At 32.2% G+C, this 19,212-nt stretch overlaps 1 long non-coding RNA gene across 1 annotated transcript; it reads left to right on the plus strand.

The window, feature by feature from the left end:
* Positions 1-1,176: 1,176 nt before the first annotated feature.
* LOC145949534 (uncharacterized) lies at positions 1,177-13,660 on the plus strand. Its single transcript, XR_014427788.1, has 2 exons — positions 1,177-2,024; positions 13,110-13,660. It is a non-coding gene; the product is annotated as an uncharacterized LOC145949534 (long non-coding RNA).
* The last annotated feature ends 5,552 nt before the right edge of the window (positions 13,661-19,212 follow it).

The following is a 19,212-nucleotide window of genomic DNA, read 5'->3' on the forward strand; positions in this document are numbered from 1 at the left end:
TCAAAAACCCCAGAATACTCAAGGAGAGGGTTCAAACTATGTTGAAAAGTGTGGAATGACGTCCAATTGACGTCATATTTATAGGGAATAGGCGCAGTACGGCCTACAGGGCCAATACGGCCGTATTGAAATTTTTGAACTTCAATACGGTCGTATTGGGGTTCAATACGGTCGTATTGAAAGTCAGAAATTTCAATACGCCCGTATTGAGTTCGCAGCGGTCGTATTGAAGTGTCAATACGGTCGTACTGACTTCAGTATGGCCGTATTGAAGCTTCAATACGGCCGTATTGAGTTCAGTACGGCCGTATTGGGCTTTTTCCCTCCACTTCTTTATTTTGAGCTATTCTAAGACCTCTGGACCTACAGAGAACCCTCCTAGGGCCTTCGAGGAGTCCTTCTGGTTGATTATCCTTCAGTCTTCGAGAGTCTTCAAGCTTTTATTTCCGACCCGGACAATTTTAGGGGTCTACAGAGGTTAACATAATTTACTCAATAAAATAAGTTAAAACATCATATAGTGTAATTGGTAATAAAATTATTTTTTAAAATATATAGTAAAAATATACTTTAAATTAGATTTTGCACTTCCTTTATTTTACAAATTTAACTTTACACTATATTAGTTGGTTTTAAAAAATATTTACTCTATTTAAAACTAACATATAGTATAATAAAGTTGGGTCAAACTTGAACTTATCTATTATATTTTTCAATCTTGATCAAATCGAGTTTGAGTTTAAAAATATGGTTGGATAAATTTAAAAATTTAAAAATTAAAAATCATTTGATACTTTGTTTCATTAATTCAAATTAATGGATAATCACAAAAACATTTAAATTTTGAATCTATATAACATATCAAATGATTTTTATTTTTATTTTGAAAATTCTATAAATTCATCTATAACTTTAGAACATTTAATTCAATGGTTAAATTGTTCAAATTCAATATATAACATAAGTTATTTATTTAATAATTTTTTAAGTTGAACTTGGTTCTCTTATTTTTAAAATGATTAATAATTTATTTTCTTATTTAATTATTAAATTTATTTTGAGAAGGTTGAATTCAGCCTTTAATTTTTAAAAATAAGATTAATTTAATCAATTTTTTTCTTTTTAACTTCAAATATTTTCAAAAAAAAAAAAGAGCAAATTTAATTTTACAATAAATCAAATTCAACACATTTTAATAAATAAAAACTTAATTTATACCTTTTAAAATAAAAATAATGTTATTAAACATAAGAAAAAAAATTAAAGATTGAATTTTTTTAAAAAATAAAAACTAATATAACAATTAATAATTTATATTTCTATTTATATTAGTTATAAATTTTTCTTATAATATATAATAATTTATATTATTTATATTTAATATTTTTTAAGTTGAATTTGGTTATCTTATTTTTAAAAGGTTCAATAATTAATTTTGTTATTTAAATATTAAATTTTTTTGAAAAGGTTTGATTGAATCTTTAATTTTTTAAAATGACATTAATTTAATCAAATTTCTTTTCCTTTTAACTTCAAATATTTTCAAAATATAAGAATAAATTTAATTTTAAAATAAATCGAATCGAATACATTTTAACAAATAAAAAATTAATTAATACCTTTTGAAATAAAAATTATGAAATTAAACTTAAGAAACAAATTAAAGAATGAAAATAAGTTTTTAGCAAATAAAAACTAATATATTAATAATTTATATTTCTATTTATATTGTTTAAAATTTTTTTTGACATTATATAATAATTTATATTATTTGTAAAACGTATATTATAAACATACCGTAAAAAAGAAATTGAAAAACAAATCACATTCACCAAATAGCCACCGTAATCCCTAACCCTCTCGTCAGTTCCTAATCCGTAACTCTCTCATCCGTTCCTAATCGTTGTAGAACAACGTCGACCACCTCCTCGAAGCACTCTTCATCTTGGCGGCACAGCCTCTCCAGTTGTTCGTCAAGAAAAACTCCTACATTCCTCAATATCTTCAAGACCTTTGATCCCTCAGTAAGTTTGTCGTTCCCCTTCTTAACGTTCACTTTAGTTTCGCAAATAGTCCTATACATAACACATTTTAAAAAAATTTGATGATTTGCACCTCTAGAAATTGTTGTGGTTTGGGTTTTTGAGATGAGGTGAACATTTTGCTATTGATGTTAGATAGGAGGCTGGATAAGCTGCTAGCTAACTGCATAACTTTGTCTCGTGCTGATTATTTGAGTTTTTTTTTCTTTTGGTTATTGGATATTTGGGTGAATTTAGGGTTTTTTTTTAAATGTATGGATGAATTTTGGGTTAAATAGATTATGCTTCTTCTTGCACTTTCAATTAAGCCCTTATTTTTGTTTTGGTGTATGTCTTTTATTTTTTTGTAAGTGGAGTGGTGCAAAGTATATGTTGTTGGTTTGTGTATACAGGATAGTGAGATGGTATTGGAAAGAGAATCTGCTAGGTACATTTTTTATTTTTGGTAATTTTTAAACCTTAATATGATTTGTTCAATGTTTGTAGTTTCATCACTGTTTTAACCTATGACGCAACACTATTTTAGAGCATAGCACTGCTCATATACATATGATTTATAGACATGTTGGAAACAGACACTTTTATACTCCACGAGTATGATCTTGTGGTTGGCTTTTGGAATGACTTAATACTGATATCAGACCATCTCTTAATATCAACCAAGTATGTCACTTTTATATTCCAAAGGACAAGTAAAGAGGGGCCCCGGGGGCATACAATTAGCAAAATAGGACATCAGAGGGTCCAAATCAATTTTTTTAGTGGCCCAGAACGGGCCGTTCCAAAATCGGAACGGGCCGTTCCAAACCAATCAAAAGGACTAAAAAAGTTAGGTTGGAACGGCCCGTTCTAGGCCAGAACGGGCCGTTCCAAACCCATCAAATGGCCTAAAAAGTGTTCCCTAGAACGGGCCGTTCTGAAATCAAAACGGGCCGTTCTGGTTCTCTGGAACGGGCCGTTTTGATTTCAGAACGGGCCGTTCTAGGGTACAAAGTTAACACTTAACGTTCAGATCCGGAACGGGCCGTTCCGAATCCAGAACGGGTCGTTCCGGCCCACATCTGATGCCTATAAATAAGAAATCTCGGGCACAGTTCAAGGGACCTCCAATAATTTCGTCCAAAGCAACTTAGAGCTCGAAATTTCTCCCTTTTTTTTCTCTCTCTCTCCTATTGTACTTCTTGAGTTTTGTGAGGCTTATTGTAGTGTGAAAGGCTGCCACAAAGCACCTAAAACCTCCATAGTTGAAGATCCAATAAAGCTTGTTACGAGGTATTACTCATCAATCTCTTGTTTTATCTTTCTCTTCTTTTATTTTACATTGTTATAATAAAAATAATCATGTAGATATTTTAGAGTCAATTGTTTAATTTAAATTTCAAGCATGTAAATAGTCATCAATAAAAGGGGATTTAATATTTATATTATTATTATTTATAATGTTAACTTCGTCATAGGGTACCGATTAAGGGCGTTGTAGGGGTGCTTAATACCTTCCCTACACGTAACCGACTCCCGAACCCAAATCTGGTTATCAAGGCCATTATTAGACTTTTAAAAACCTTTTCTTTTTCCAATATTTTGAGTAAAATATTGGTGGCGACTCCATGAACCTATTTTCAAAATCATTAATTAAGGATTAGTCTGGTGTCCGGGCATTCCTTAATTGATGAGACTTTTAAAAGGATGTCTAAACCATTAGCCGCAAGATCAGAAATTTTCGGGTTGCGACAGGCCTATAAATATGCAACAACATCAAAACGAAAGAGGTTAGGCAAGAAGCAACGAAAGAATGATTTTATGCCTTGCCCTGGGCTTTTCGATAAAAAGAAAAAGAGTGAAATCAAGCCCACGAGAAAAGGACCAGAGATGAACTTACATAGTCATATGTACAATGTAATGTTGTATTTTTATCTCTGTAGACTAAGGTGTTCGAAAATGTCAATCACTACAAAAAAAATGTTATTTAGTGGAGGTTATTTTACGGAGGTTTTCAAAACCCCCTCAAATTAACATGAATTGCGGCGTTTTTGGGAAACGCCTAAAATTATGAAAATAGTGGTGGTTTTTATCATTTTTTGAGGGGGTTTATGCCCTCCCAAATTTACATACCTTTTTTCCTGAAATTTTTTTTATCATTTTCCCTCTTTAACTTTTCTCGCACAGTTTTTTTTTCACCCTATCCCTCCAATTTTTCACCCAATCCCTGAAAATTCTCACTCCGCTCCTCTCATCCACACGCATAGCTCTACTCAGCCACACGCACTACTCCGATCAGCCGCGCGCACCGCTTTGCTCAGCCGCGCGAACTGCTCCGCTTAGCTGCGCGCACCGCTCTGCTGAACCGCGCATTGCTTCGCTCAGTCGTGCACACCACTCCACTGCGCACCTCTCCGCTTAGCCACATGCACCACTCGCCCTCGCTTTCGACGTTTCAAGTATGATTTAATGTTGATGTTGTTTCCTCTTCCTTTGCTTACATACATATTGGATTGTGTGGCCTGAAAGTAGAAAGACTCATTTTTTTCCTCTTCTCTGCCCTTTCTCTAACATGATACCATTCAAAACCATTTCTTCTAACTTTACAATCTTGTTCCAACTCATCTCTTGAATTTGTTCTCAGCTCTCCATGAGTGTTGTAAACTTATGTATCCTCTCCATGAGAGTAACCCACACACTCAAAATCTCTGTAAAACTAAGGTAGCAAACCTTAGTGAGTGTAGATCATATATGTATCATCTCTGTGAGAGTAACCCAATACACTTGAACCTGACTATACATTTATCAGTTGTAAAGCCTGAAGAGGCTAGGGAAAGAATACTTGTAAAGCCCGGATGGGCTTGTCAAAGAATACTCACTGCTAGCTAGAAGTGGCTGATAAGAAAATACTAGCGTTGGTGAGTGAAGCCGACAGGCCAGAAGTGGTCGAGAATACTTGGAGAATCATAAGTGGTTTAAGAATACTAGTGTTGGTGAGTGAAGCCGACGGGCCAGGAGTGGTCGAGAATACTTGGGCTAGGAGTGGTCGGAAATACTCAGGGCCATGAGTGGTCGAGAATACTTAAGTCCAGGAGTGGACGATAATACTCAATGTACTTCATCTTATATCTAGTGGAACCCTTCAAGTTGAAGGAGACTGGATGTAGCACAGTTGAGTGAACCAGTATAAAATGATTGCATTCCTTACTTACTTAGACACAAATTTTCCTTATTGATGAAACCTTTGTGAAATACTTCGTCCAACGTTTATATAGCTTTAAAACAACTTTTAGACGAAGACGCCAACCTTGCTTAACAGACTTATTGCACTGAAAGTTTCATCTGCCACTTATCCTTAAACGAAACCATTTTAAAAAGGAAATGTAAGAGCTTCAATTAATACCTTTACATTTTCTCTAGTGGACGATAAATCTTCAGACGCATTGATAGTAAGTTAAGCAAACTCTGGTTAATCATCTGATATTCAAAAGTGCAGTGGACGAAGAGCACTACCGTTGCGAAAAAGTTATAAAATATCGTTGTTCACACAAACACATATTCAACCCCCCCTTCTATGTGTATTTCTGCTAACCTCAGGTTTGCGAGGGATACTTAGCGAGAGAATAAAGAGCGAATAGCTAGGGAAATATAGCAAGGGAATAGCGAGACAATTGCTAGGGAAAAGTAGCGAGGGAATAGAGAAGGGTCTGCGAGGGAAATTCAGCGAAGGAATTGCGAAAGCATAGCTAAGAAATGTAGCTAGGGAATAGAGAGTGCTTTGTGAGGGAAAATTAGCAAGGGAGTAACTAAAAATTAAAGAGTGATATTTTGCAAGCCCTTAGCAAGGGAATAATGGGGAAGCCTGATCGCAAATTAGCGAGGTACACAATAAGCATCCTTAATACAATTAGTGAGGAACTTAGTGAGGGTTTGGCAATGCTATGTGCTACAGATAAACGAGGGATGTGTATTTAGCGAGGGAATGTTCTCTTGCGATTCCTTTACTATTCTATCGCAAATCTGATTAGCGAGAGATTAGAGAAGAAATAGCGAGAGAATAGTCCCTTGCTAATATGTAATTTTCTTGTAGTGTTATAGGAAATAAATTAGTTATGAAATTTTGGAGTGTAAATATGAAGGTTGGAGGGGACTCCTTCAAGTGTAACTTAACAGATCATTATCTTTGTGGTAAAGGGATATGTGCAAGGTTTGTAGTGGTCAAATAATAATAAGTGATTTGCTATTATGATATAATGGAAGACATAGGATGAAGAGAAAATGAGGTTTTGGAGAGATCCATGACTTGGAGATCAATCCTTGGAAGCATCTTATCCAAGGACAACAACAATTGGTGGTATGGGTGTTTGGGAGGGTGATTCTTGGTGGAGAGAATGGTTCAAGTGGGAAAGAGGACAATTTAATCACTTCCTTTGTTAGTTTGAAGACCTAGAGCCTTGCAAGGAGACTTGGGATACTTGGATTTGACTAGAAGAGACATCCAACCTATACTCAGTGAGATTGACATATGAGGCATTACATGCTTCATAATATCCATCACATCAAGAAGAAACTTTTTGTTTAATTATGGAAGTTGCAATTATCACCGAAAGTGACTTTCTTCTAATGGAGGTTTATGTTAGATAGATTAGCAACCGAGGAGAATTTGACAATGGAAAATATTATGGTTAATGAGGGAGATTTATCATGCCCTTTCTATGAAAGACAAGATGAGTCTTTGAACCATGTTTTATTTGTGTGTAATATTATTGCAGGGATTTGGGATTCATTATTCTCAATGCTTGGTATTCAATTTGTTTCCCTTGCATATGCAAAGGCAAATTTTTTGCAACACATTATGTCAGGAAGAATTAGTACTACAAACATTAAGTGGAGATTTATTTGGTGCTCCTTGGTGTGGATTATATGGAATAAAAGCAATAAATGTGTCTTTCAAAATAAGTGTGTGAATCTAGAAGAAATTACACGAGATACTCTTTTTGCCAACTAGTTGTGGCTTTAGATATATGATCCTACCTTTTCTTACTTGTTCAATCAATACACTGCAAACACATTTGCATGTATTGTGGACAAACAAATTACATAGTGAAAAATATATACGACAAAGTTGATGTGCCTAAAAGCATTACCGATCATTTAACTGGAATGTGATGATGGATGATTGAGAGATACAAATTCAATGATGGTGAAGTTGTATGGGTAACTTTTGCATGTCAGCATTAATATGTTATAGTTTTTTTTTGTGGGAGTCATCATTTAATATCATATAGTGGAGTAGTGGTGTATTTATTGTAATCTTTCGAGGAAATGCAATTAAATAATATTTTCATTAAATTGTGATAAATATATAGTAATCACATGGAGGACTCATAAGACACTATTTTGTTGGTTACTTGTTACTCAATAACTTGTAAACGGTATGTCATATACTTGGATGTAATTTGATTATATATATAAGAAAAATATAAATACATGTACAAGAGAAATAAAATAGTAATTTGAGGGGATAATTATGAAGACAAAATTATTTAATAAAATATTGACACAAAATGAGATGATCCCTTTTATTAATAGTATATAATTATTACTACTTGTGTAAAAAAAATAATTTATACCTCTTTGTATTAAAAAAAAGGATGAATTAATAATAAGAAAGTTTGAACCAAAAGTCTTTGGTTCAAATAATTTGACACTTCTTTAACTAAGGATTGAAGCTCAATCCTAGTCTTAGGCATAGAGTTACAATTGGAGATATCATTTTACCTTTATAAAGGCCAACCTCATAAGAAAGAGTTGTACTATAAAGGTAATTTTTTGAAGAAAAAAATAGTCGAAAAAAAAATAGTAATTTGAGAGATAGGCATAAGGATAAAATTGTCCAATAAAATATGGACACAAAATGGGATAATCCCTTTATTAATAGTAAAATAATAATAATAATAATAATAATAATAATTATTATTATTATTATTATGATTATTATGATTATTATTATTATTATTATTATTATTATTATTATTATTATTAGTAGTAGTAGTAGTAGTATTATTAGTATTATTATTATTATTTTTACTATTATTATTATTATTATTAGTATTATTATTATTATTATTATTATTACTAGTACTAGAAAAAAGGTACTTCATGCTTGCATTGTATTAAAAAATGAGAAGTTACTCATAAAAAAAATAATTATTGAAAAATAAATAAAAGATAAAATGGTCTATATAAAATAAAATTAAAATTAAAATTAAATAATAAAAGTATATTAATCTAATTGATATTATGATTAATTTATTAGTTTTAAGTTCTTAAATTTGATAAAAAAAATATTTTTTCTAATTTTTTTAAAATAGAAGGGTATAATAATCCAAAAATTGTGGAGACCAAGGTAGTTACTAAAAAGTGTATCTCCTTTATATATTAGTAAGTATAGATTATTATTATTATTATTATTGTTATTATTATTATTGCTATTATTATTATTGTTATTATTATTATTATTATTATTTTTATTATTATTGTTATTATTATTATTGTTATTATTGTTATTATTATTATTATTGTTATTATTATTATTATTATTATTATTGTTATTATTGTTATTATTGTTATTATTATTATTGTTAATATTATTATTGTTGTTATTGTTATTATTATTATTGTTATTGTTGTTATTGTTATTATTATTATTATTGTTGTTATTATTATTGTTATTATTGTTATTATTATTATTATTGTTATTATTATTATTATTATTATTATTATTATTATTATTATATTAGCTCCTGAATCTATTAGGGCTATTAAATTAAATTCTTCTTGTCCTATTATTAACCTAATCTTATAATACCATTTATGAACAGATATTAAATTTAAATAATTCATATGTGAGGTTGAAGCTTCTTCATTTACTGGTTTATAATTTTCTTGTAACTTAAGACCTTCTAGTTCTAATATTCTATATTCTAAGGCAATATCATTTTGTTTTAACTCTTGTATTTCTTGTTTTAAAATTTTTATTTCATCTTGTAAATCCTTTATTGTTATTGGACCAGGTTTTCTAAATCTATTATATATTTCTTTTAAATCTATATCTTGAATTACCTCTTGTTCTCTTTTATCTTTTTTAACTAATTTATCTAATTGACTAATAAACTCATCTTTTAATGAACCATCTTCTAATTTTTGAACTATCTCTAATAAAGTTGTAGTTTGTTCAGAGGATAACATATTAATGGATTTACAATTATTACAAGTACATAATTCTGGTCCTAAACAATAATCATTATCAACATCGTCTATACTACTAGAAGTTTCTTCTTCTAGTTGATAAATCATTTCCTCAGTATTGCTTTCTTCTTCTAGAGATGAAGATAAACTGTCTTCTTCTTTTTCGGGATCTGAATTTATTAATACATTTAAAAGACTTTTCTTAATAGACTCATCTATTTCTAATTCATTAATCTTTTGTTGAACTATACACTTATTAGCAAAATGACAAGCTGATGAGGTTCCACTTGTGAATCCTCAAGAACACCTTCAATGCTTCTCGGATTCCTTGGAGAGATGTCAAGGAGGAAGACTCCAAGAAGCACCAATATGACCTATGCTTGCTCAAGCTAAGTCCGGAAGAAGGAGAAGTATCCTAGCTCTACAAAGGGAGGAGCTCAAGGAGGGTAGAGGTAGGATAGAGTGACTTTCGGAGGGAGAGAGTTCTAACGTGAGAAGTCTCATGTATATAATCCAAAAGTAAATACAATTCTCGGCCACTTTGAATTTATAGGAAAAAATTAGGTTAAAGGAACCATGGGTTAGCCTAAGGTTAAGTGAAACCATGGTATGGTTCACTTAACCTTGGGCGGCCAAAATTTGAATTCAAAATTCAAATTTTGGAGCCAAACCCGGATTCACACCATGTGCACCTCATTTGGAATGTAATTAAGCTTTCATTTGAGTTGCATTTAGGTCACACCATGTGCATGTGTTGCACATGGCCGAAATGCACATCAAATGTAAAGCTAATTACATTCTAATGCAAATACACATGCAACCTTAAATAAACTCTAAATTCAAATGACCATTAAATGTAAATCCTAAACTAAATGGCCAGAAATACAAGGCCCTAAGAAATACAAGGCCTTAAGGCCCAACCCTACACTACTCCTACTCTACTTGGGCTTGAGTCAAAGCCCAACTAAACAATGTGATGGACTTTCCTTGAGCTTGGGCCCACTCCTCTTGGATCCTCTTTGCCATAGCCCTAGTAGTTGGGCCTTTGGCCCATGGGCCTCCTCCATCACATGCTCTTCCACATTTCCAACAAGTAATATTCTTTTTATTATTCTTATTATTATTATTATACTTTGTTTTTGATTTTTGTTTCGATTCTCCTTGCTGCTCATCTTTCTTTTTGTGATATCTATTGAATTTTTTATAAGGCTTGTATTGATTCTTTTGAAAAGTTATTCTTTTCTTATTCTGTCTTTTATGCTGGGCACTTGGTGCTCTAATAGATTCTACTCCATATTGTTGGCAAAAGTTACCTATCTCTTTCCTATTGGTGGTACTTTCTTTTCTAATCCTATTCTGAAGTTTGAAATCATTACAAACTTGAATACCAATTTCAATTACTATACTATGAATTTGTCCGTAGGTTAAAGATGGACAGGGTATTAGGTTAACAAAATGGGTTTCTAACTTTGATTTTACCTTTTCAGAAAATAATTTTGGCAATCCTGCAATAAATCTTTCTTTCCAAAATCCTTGAAATCCATCTTCTCTAAGAGTAATTTTTGACATAAAAACATATTTATACCACCTAATCAGACATTATTATTATTGGGCAATATAGATTTGCTAGTTGACTAGCAGCTCTATCTTTAAAAATATTTGGATCTCCTACAAAATGTTGAATAATAGTATAGATAAGAGTTGCTACAACATCTTCTTCATTTTCATTTTTCATTGCTCCTAATATTGTTTATCTATCAGAGGGAGTGCAAAAATTATCCCACCATCCTTTCAATTGTCCTGTAAATCCTTGGACAAGAGTCATGGCTGTTGCTCTATCTGAATTTCCTCTTCTTTTGTAAGCACTAGCTGCCATAGTCATTTGACAAATAAAATCTAATATTCCTTGTTCACTCATACCATTTATATTCCATTTACATATATCACTACCTGAATAACTATTTTGAACTAGATCTCCTCGTTCTTCATAAAGAACATCAGCAGGAGAAGGTCTCTGATAATAAGTTTTAAGCTTGGGATAGGTTCTTAGCTTATTGAGGGAAAGGTCTTCTATAACATTTAAGGAAGATTTTTTTAAGGTTAATTGTTCTAAATTTTTTCTAATTTCTTCTATCTTTTTATCAGTACTACTTTCAAGGTTTATAGTTTCTATTTGAGTATTGAGCTAGTAAATGAGCTTAACTAAGGGTTTAGTGAGGACCATGGAATTACTACTGCTAGAATGCTCTTGATTTTTTATTCTAATTAACTGTTTTGACATAGTTTCTAACATAACATTAGAATAATTAATTTGAGAATGTAATTTTTTAATATCTTTTTTATTGACTTCCTTTTCGGTTTCATTAATAATTTTATAAGGACTAGCTTCTATATATGAATTATCTATTATAAATTTTATTCCTAATGTTGCAGGATATTCAGATTTTATTATTTTATTATCAATAGTCGTCCAATTTGTAGCAATATTTGAAAGATGATTTATATGTTTTTTAAAAGGATAATCTATTTTATTGTCTTTACAAAATTTTGCAAACCAATAAAAAAAGTAAACATTTATCTCTTGTTCTTCCATAAAATTATAATATAAAGTTCTAAACTCTATTGTTTTATCTGTTGTAAATGTTGAAAAATACCAATTTCTTTTTTCTTTATTGTAATCTGCCTTAAAATTTTCATTAATCCATATTTTATCTATTTTAAAAGGTTCTTCTTGAGTAATAGTATTTAATACCTGTGATGGAGTAGGATTATAATCTTCAGAATCTTCTATATCTTGATGATAAACAAGTTTAGCTATTTTTGAATTAATATCTAATTTAGTAAGATCTATATTAATGCTTGACCCATCTACTGAATGTCTTGCGCCACTACCTTTATAAATCATTTGAGGTTCTCGTATTTTTAGTGATCTTGACCTATTCATTCTTAATCTAATATTGGTTCCTTCTTGAATAATATCTCTAACCTGGGTGTTATATATTTTAGGCTCTTCTACTATTTCTTCTAAATACCAATCTTCAGGGATTTTACTAATAACTTCTTCATGACTAAGACGTCTTGGAACCTGTATGGAGGATTTTTTCAGATTGGCTTCAACTAAAATAGTTTCATTTTTAGGCGAAGACCTTAAAGCTTTATAATTATAATCAATCTTAGTTACCTTGTAATAAATTCTAAAGATTATCTGTATTGGTCCTGACTCTTCATCTAATATCTCATCTGGAATTTTGACATACAATTTTAAAGCGTTACAAGTTTTTTCATTTCTAATATTCATTGAAAAATTTGGATAACAATTAAAAAAGGCGGGACCATCATGCAAGTTGCTTTCTAATATTGCTATTATCGAATCAGAAAACTGTTTCATTCTAAGATCCCTAAGTAACAATAATATTGGACTATTAACTCCTAATCTATAATTAGGTTTTGCTGCTACTTGAATTAATCCTAGGTGTATAAAATTATACCCCTTTCTAATGTGCTCATTTAAAACTGTTTGTTCTAATAAATTAATAATCTTGTTAGTCTTTGTACCTGGATAACTATATTCTAATATATGAACTTCATCTTGATTAGTAGACCATATACTACGTTGTTTATAAACTTCACATTTTTTGACTAAGGGTATTGACCAATTATGGAGAGAGTTTTCTATTTATGCTATTCTAAGCTCTTGTTCTACCATGTCTTGTGAACTTGATGAGGATGCATCTTGTTGACTAGGATTCCTAATAACTACCTGCTTGTTTTTATTCTTTAATCCTAAATTACTAATAGAATCAAATAACCTTGACATTTTTTACGCTTCTTTTATAGGTGTAACAGCTTGGCCTCTATCCATGGTTGACCAACGGACTCACTACCACACTTGGGTTTTACTGCCGGGACTACCAACAAGAGTGTATAACCTTAACTACTACTTCCCCCAAAGAAGGTTAAAAATGACAAGATTATAGGAAAACTATTTAGCAAAGTAGGATTAAGAATAAGAAATGATAAAATATCAGAACTCAAGGCTTTGATACCATTATTGACGGAAACATACAGGAACTGATGTATGAACAAAATATAATTATTAATATGGTAAAGGAAAAAAGGATCATGATGAAACACTTACAGAAAGTAGAGAAAGATTGCAACAAGAAATGAAGAGAGCAAAGCAAGCGTTTTATTTTCTTAGAAACACTCGATACCTTGGTATACATCCAAGAGTCCTATTTATAGTTAACACTACATATCTAATTTACATATAAGGGTATTTAATATCCTGAATTATTAAGGGCAAAGTTGGAAAACGAAATATAGTAAAAACATTATTATAAAGAAGCCTAGTCTATCGCTATAGATGGCAGAGACATATTTTGAAATGGTAGAGGCATCTTCTTTATGTCTTGTCTATGGCAGAAAAATCTCGGGAAAATCTTGTCCTCAAAAGTATTTTGAATATTGTGGTATGAACATCTTATCTCTTGAGAATCAGCATCTTATCTCTTGAAATCTCTTGAAATTATTATTATTATTAATAATAGTAATCATAATGATAATGATAATGATATATGTATAAGAATTAAATTTAAAAGTCAATGATATGTATATAAACACACCACAACTTTTACATATATAATTTTCAAAAAATAGTTATAAGTACTTAACAGTTAAATAATATTATTTAAAAATTAGATGATCAAATTTATAATAATTATTATTTAGAGATCAAAATTAGATTTAAGCTAATTAAAAATAATGAAAACACCTGTCATTAAAATTGAGGCAAAATAATACCAATCTCATCAATTTTGTGAAATTATAACAACACAACCATCGTCTTGAGTTTAACGTCCTCATAGAAGTCTTCCAAGTAGGCAATTAGATGTTTGCCAAAACAAATACAAAATCATGCACCTGAAAACTTTTAAACAAAGAAAAAGAAAGTGAACTACCAATGGAAAAATTATCTTCAAATCCACATCTCTTAAAGCAAAAACGATCTTTGTTGGGGATGAACCCTCACCTTTTCACAAAAACTTCAAAAAGCTTCGTGTTGAAGCAACAAAGAAGTATCAAGATCTTGTCTTTTTGATATATAAGTATAGAATATTTAAAACATGTGATCGCATAAACCATCAATTCAAAACAAAATATTTAAATAGTTCACCATCGATCAACCAAATTAGCTTAGATAAAATTGTGCTAATGTGATAGGTAATGAAGTAAAAGTGTTCAGATTGTGTCGTGCGAAAGATTTCACTCTTGTTGGAGTATGTACATGGTATATGGTAGTTGTGAACATAATAAATTGAAGCCCATTAAATATTAACGGTGATTTACTTTTTAATTTATTTTGATGGATTGACATAGTGTTGAACTCAGATACATGCACAAAGATGCACACAAAGGTACTGAAGAATAATAAAGTTAAACATCATGATGAGAGGAGGAAGAAGAAAGGAAAAGTGAATGACTGAAAAATGCATCTATATCTTGTATTTTAGAATGGCAAAGCCAATATTTATAGAAGAGAAGTGATAAGTGTCTAATTAATCTGATTAAATATAAATTTGAGACACTTATCTAGCACAATTTTTGTACATATTGATATTATTTTGGTCTATATATGATTAGAATCAAAGAGGGACTTTTGATTTATGTTAGTACAGGGAGCGATGAATCTTTTGATCAAATTTTGTGTTATTTTGTAGGTTTTGAAATCTAGAGGCAAACGGCTCAGCCGTTTAAAAAGGCTGAGCGCTTTCAAGCTAGAGAGCTCAACAAATGCAGCAAAGGAGAGGCGCTCAGCCACTCTAAGGCGCTGAGCAGTTTTGGCCCTGGAAGAAGTTGCGCTCTCTGCTTCCTAGGCGCTCAACGGATATGAAGCGCCTAGCCCCTTGTGCTTGCTTAACTGTGAAGAATCTCTCAGGCGCTCAGCGGATTTGAACGGCTCAGCCCTTCAGATTACTTCATGATGAAGAATTCTTCAAATCGCTCAACCGTTTCAAGGCGCTGAGCGGATTCTTCTCTTTCCTGCCTACTCTGTTTTAATTCCAGCACTTATAAAAGGCCAGGGGAGAGAGAAAAAGAGCATCATCTAGCTGCACGAAAAGGAGAACAGAGAGAAGGGAGGAAATAAAGCATGTGGGAACGTGAATCTTCAAAGGATCTCTTTCTTCTTCTACCTTTCATCTTGTTATTTGGTGATTTCTTGTACTATGGAGAACTAAGCTCTAGGGTTAGGATTGATGTAATCGTCAAACTCCTTTGCATTCCTCTTTGATTCATATATATATCTCATCTATTACTCTATGTCAGTGATTTGTTTCTGTTCTTAATGCTTTGATGAACTGATCATTTATCTTTGATTTTGGATTTAGAATTGAGTTGGAAAACGTTTTCTAAATCTAGACTTGGAACGAATCACCTATTAGTTTTGAGAGCCAGGGATGGTCTTGAAATTAATAGTTGCAACAAGTTCTGACTCTTAATGCGGGATATTTAACTGAATGAAGTGAGGAATCATTCATTGAGTTAAATATCTTAGAATTTCTTATGCCAAGGGATTGGGTCTGAATGAATTTAGAGAACTCAATGGCAATGAGTAATGGAATCTTTTGAAAGAATCAATAGGAATGCATAGGAGGGAGATTGATGAAATCTAATCCCAACTGTTTCTCATATCAGTTTTCCTCAAATTAATTTATCCTTTGGTTACTTAAGTTTGATCAATTATTCACAGCAAGTTTCGAACATGTGTAATTACTCAATTTCCAATTTACAAGTATCAATTAGTATAATAGAAATCATAGCTTACTTCACAAGTCTTTGAGGATCAACAACCTTTTAATCATACTACAGAGACTTAGGTGCGCTTGCCCAGAAAACCCAACAAGAAGGAAATTAGAAGGAAAAAAAAACTAACTATATAAGTCATATAAATCCAATACCCCTCTTCAAGATGGGAGGAATATGTTCTCAACTCCCAGCTTGGACAAGATATTAAGAAACGCAGTATGGGGTAAGGACTTAGTGAAGATATTAGCTAGTTGATGATGTTTTCTGACACTGATTAACTTGAGAGCACCTTTGTCCACTTGTTCCCTGACATAATGAAGATCAATTTCAAGATGTTTAGTTCTTTCATGATATGTGGGGTTAGAAGCAATGTGAATAACAGCCTGGTTGTCACAGTAAACAGTAGCATATGGAATATGTATGTTAAAATTAGTGAGTAAATTCCTCAACCAAGTTAGTCCAGTAGAGACAAATGCTAGAGATATGTATTCTGCTTCTGCAGAGGATTTGCTAACAGTATTCTACCGCTTAGCTTTCTAGGAAACAAGAGAATTTCCAAAGAAAACACAGAAACTGGTGGTGGATCTTCTACTATCAATGCAGGAACCCCAATCTGCATCCACATATGCATGAAGTTTAGTGTCAGAATTGGTCTTGAATAAAATTCCTTGACTAGCAGTGTGTTTAAGATATCTTAATAGCATATGAGCAGCATCCATGTGACCAGAATGAGGATCAGAGACAAAATGACTCAATTTGTGAACAGTGTAGCTAATATCTGGTCTAGAAATGGTTAAATACAAGAGCCTCCCTATAAGCCTTCTATATGCACCTGGATCAGAGAGTGTTGTGCCAGATTCAACATGTAGTTTCAACGAAGCTTCCATAGGAACAACTGAGGGTTTGCAGGCCAACATTCCACAGTCTTCAAGAATGGAGAGAGTGTAATGTCTTTGACACATGAAAATCCTTGACTTAGATTTTGATAGTTCCAAACCCAAGAAAAATTTTAAATCACCTAGGTCCTTCAATTTGAAGTGTCGGTGGAGCATGTCTTTGACAGAGGTGATAGCAACAGGGTTTGGACTAGCAATAACAATGTCATCAACATAGACAAGTATGGCAATGAATGTTGAATTGGTACCTTAAGTGAACAAGGTGTAGTCATACTTGGACTGGTTGAATCCTTGAGAAGTTAGTGTGGTGCTAAATTTATTGAACCAACTTCTTGAGGCTTGTTTGAGGTCATATATAGACTTGTGTAGCTTGCATACTAAGGGGGCACAGGAAGTAGGAAGGATGTGATGAGTATAACCTTGAGGAATTTGCATGTAGATGTCCTCAGCAAGGTTGCCATTTAGAAATGCATTGTTGACATCAAGTTGAGCAAGGTGCCAATGCTGAGATGCTGCAAGGGATAAAAGTAACCTGAGAGTGGTTATTTTTGCTACTGGTGAGAAAGTTTCTTGAAAATCCAATCCATATTGTTGAGTGAAGCCTCTAGCAACTAATCTGGCTTTGTGTTTGGCAACAATGCCATCTGAATTGAGCTTTAATTTGAAGAGCCACTTGCAGCTAATAGGATTTTTGTTAGGAGGAAAAGGGGTAATGGACCAGGTGTTATTTACTTCCATAGTTGTAAGTTCATATTGTATTGCCTGCTTCCAGTGAGGAAATTTGATGGCTTGCTTATAAGTTTGGGATTCATAATTGGTTGAAACTTGACAGAGGTAATGTGTATGACTTTTGGATAAATTGGAATAGCTGATGGAGATTTGAATAGGATAGAGGGGACTGTTATTGGTGGTCACATTGTAGCAGTGATAATCAGAGAGGTAACCAGGAGGATTGATAACTCTGCTGGACTTCTTAGGTGGTGTTGTTCAGGGGGAGTTGCAGGAGGTATCATGTGTTGTTGTTCTGCAATGTTTTGATTGATAATGGTAGGTGTAGGATCAGGATCATCATAAGATTCGGCGTGTATTGGGTGTGATGTGATTGTGAAAACCATTAGGAGTAGGAGCAGAGGAGTTGCTGGTCTGGAATGGGAATATGTTTTCATAAAACTTCACGTCTCTATAGATGAAGGTTTGGTGTGTGACCAAGTTGAGAAGTTTATAACCTTTATAACCATGAGGATACCCAATGAAAATAGTTGTAGTGGCTCTGGGACTAAATTTATGTCTGCTGGATAGTAATGTAGAAGCGTAACATAAAGTACCAAAGATTCTGAAATTAGAATAATTAGGAAATTTATCATATAAAATTTCATAAGGGGATTTGTGGTTTAGAATAGGACTGGGAGTTCTGTTCATGAGAAAAACAACAGTTTTAACACAATCTCCCCATATGGTCATAGGGAAGTTAGATTGAAACATTAAGGCACGAGCAATATTCAATATGTGTAAATGTTTGCGTTCAACAACACTATTTTGTTCAGGCCTTTCAACACAAGAATATTGGTGCAGAACACCCTTTTGTAGAAAAAATCTTTGAAATTAAGTTCTCTTGCATTGTCAGATCTAAATGTTTTGATTTTAGTATGGAATTTATTTTCAACATAGGCAAAAAACTGGGGTATGATATGAATACAATCAGATTTATTGTGAAGCATGTAAACCCAAGTGAATCTACTCTTATCATCCACCAAAGTCAAGAAATACCTAAAGCCATCATAGGTGGGTTGTCTAAAGGGGCCCCATATGTCAGAATGGATTAAATCAAAACAATTGGGACTAAATTTATTAGAATTAGAGAAAGGTAATCTATTTTTCTTAGCAATATTGCAAATACTACAGTGATAACTAGAATCAATAGAACTAAGATCAGTTTTATTAGCAATCAATCTATAAACAAATTTAGGCACATGTCCTAATCTCTTATGCCAAGTATCATAGGTAACAACATTACAAGAATTGATACAATTGGAAGGAAAAGTGCATGTAGGAAACTCAAAAACCAGTAATCTTTGTTGCTGTTTAGCCGTGCCAATCTTCCTCAATGTCTTGAGGTCCTAGAGAGTGAAAGAGTTAGGTTCCATAGTAAATCTAAAAGAATTTTCATTGATTAACGTTAGAAAAGATAAAAGATTAAATATGAATGTAGTTATGTAAAACACATTATGAAGGAAAAT

The sequence above is a fragment of the Cajanus cajan genome, chromosome 7 (genome assembly GCF_000230855.2).
Source record: "Cajanus cajan strain Asha chromosome 7, NIPB_CcT2T_4, whole genome shotgun sequence".
Lineage (NCBI taxonomy): Eukaryota > Viridiplantae > Streptophyta > Magnoliopsida > Fabales > Fabaceae > Cajanus > Cajanus cajan.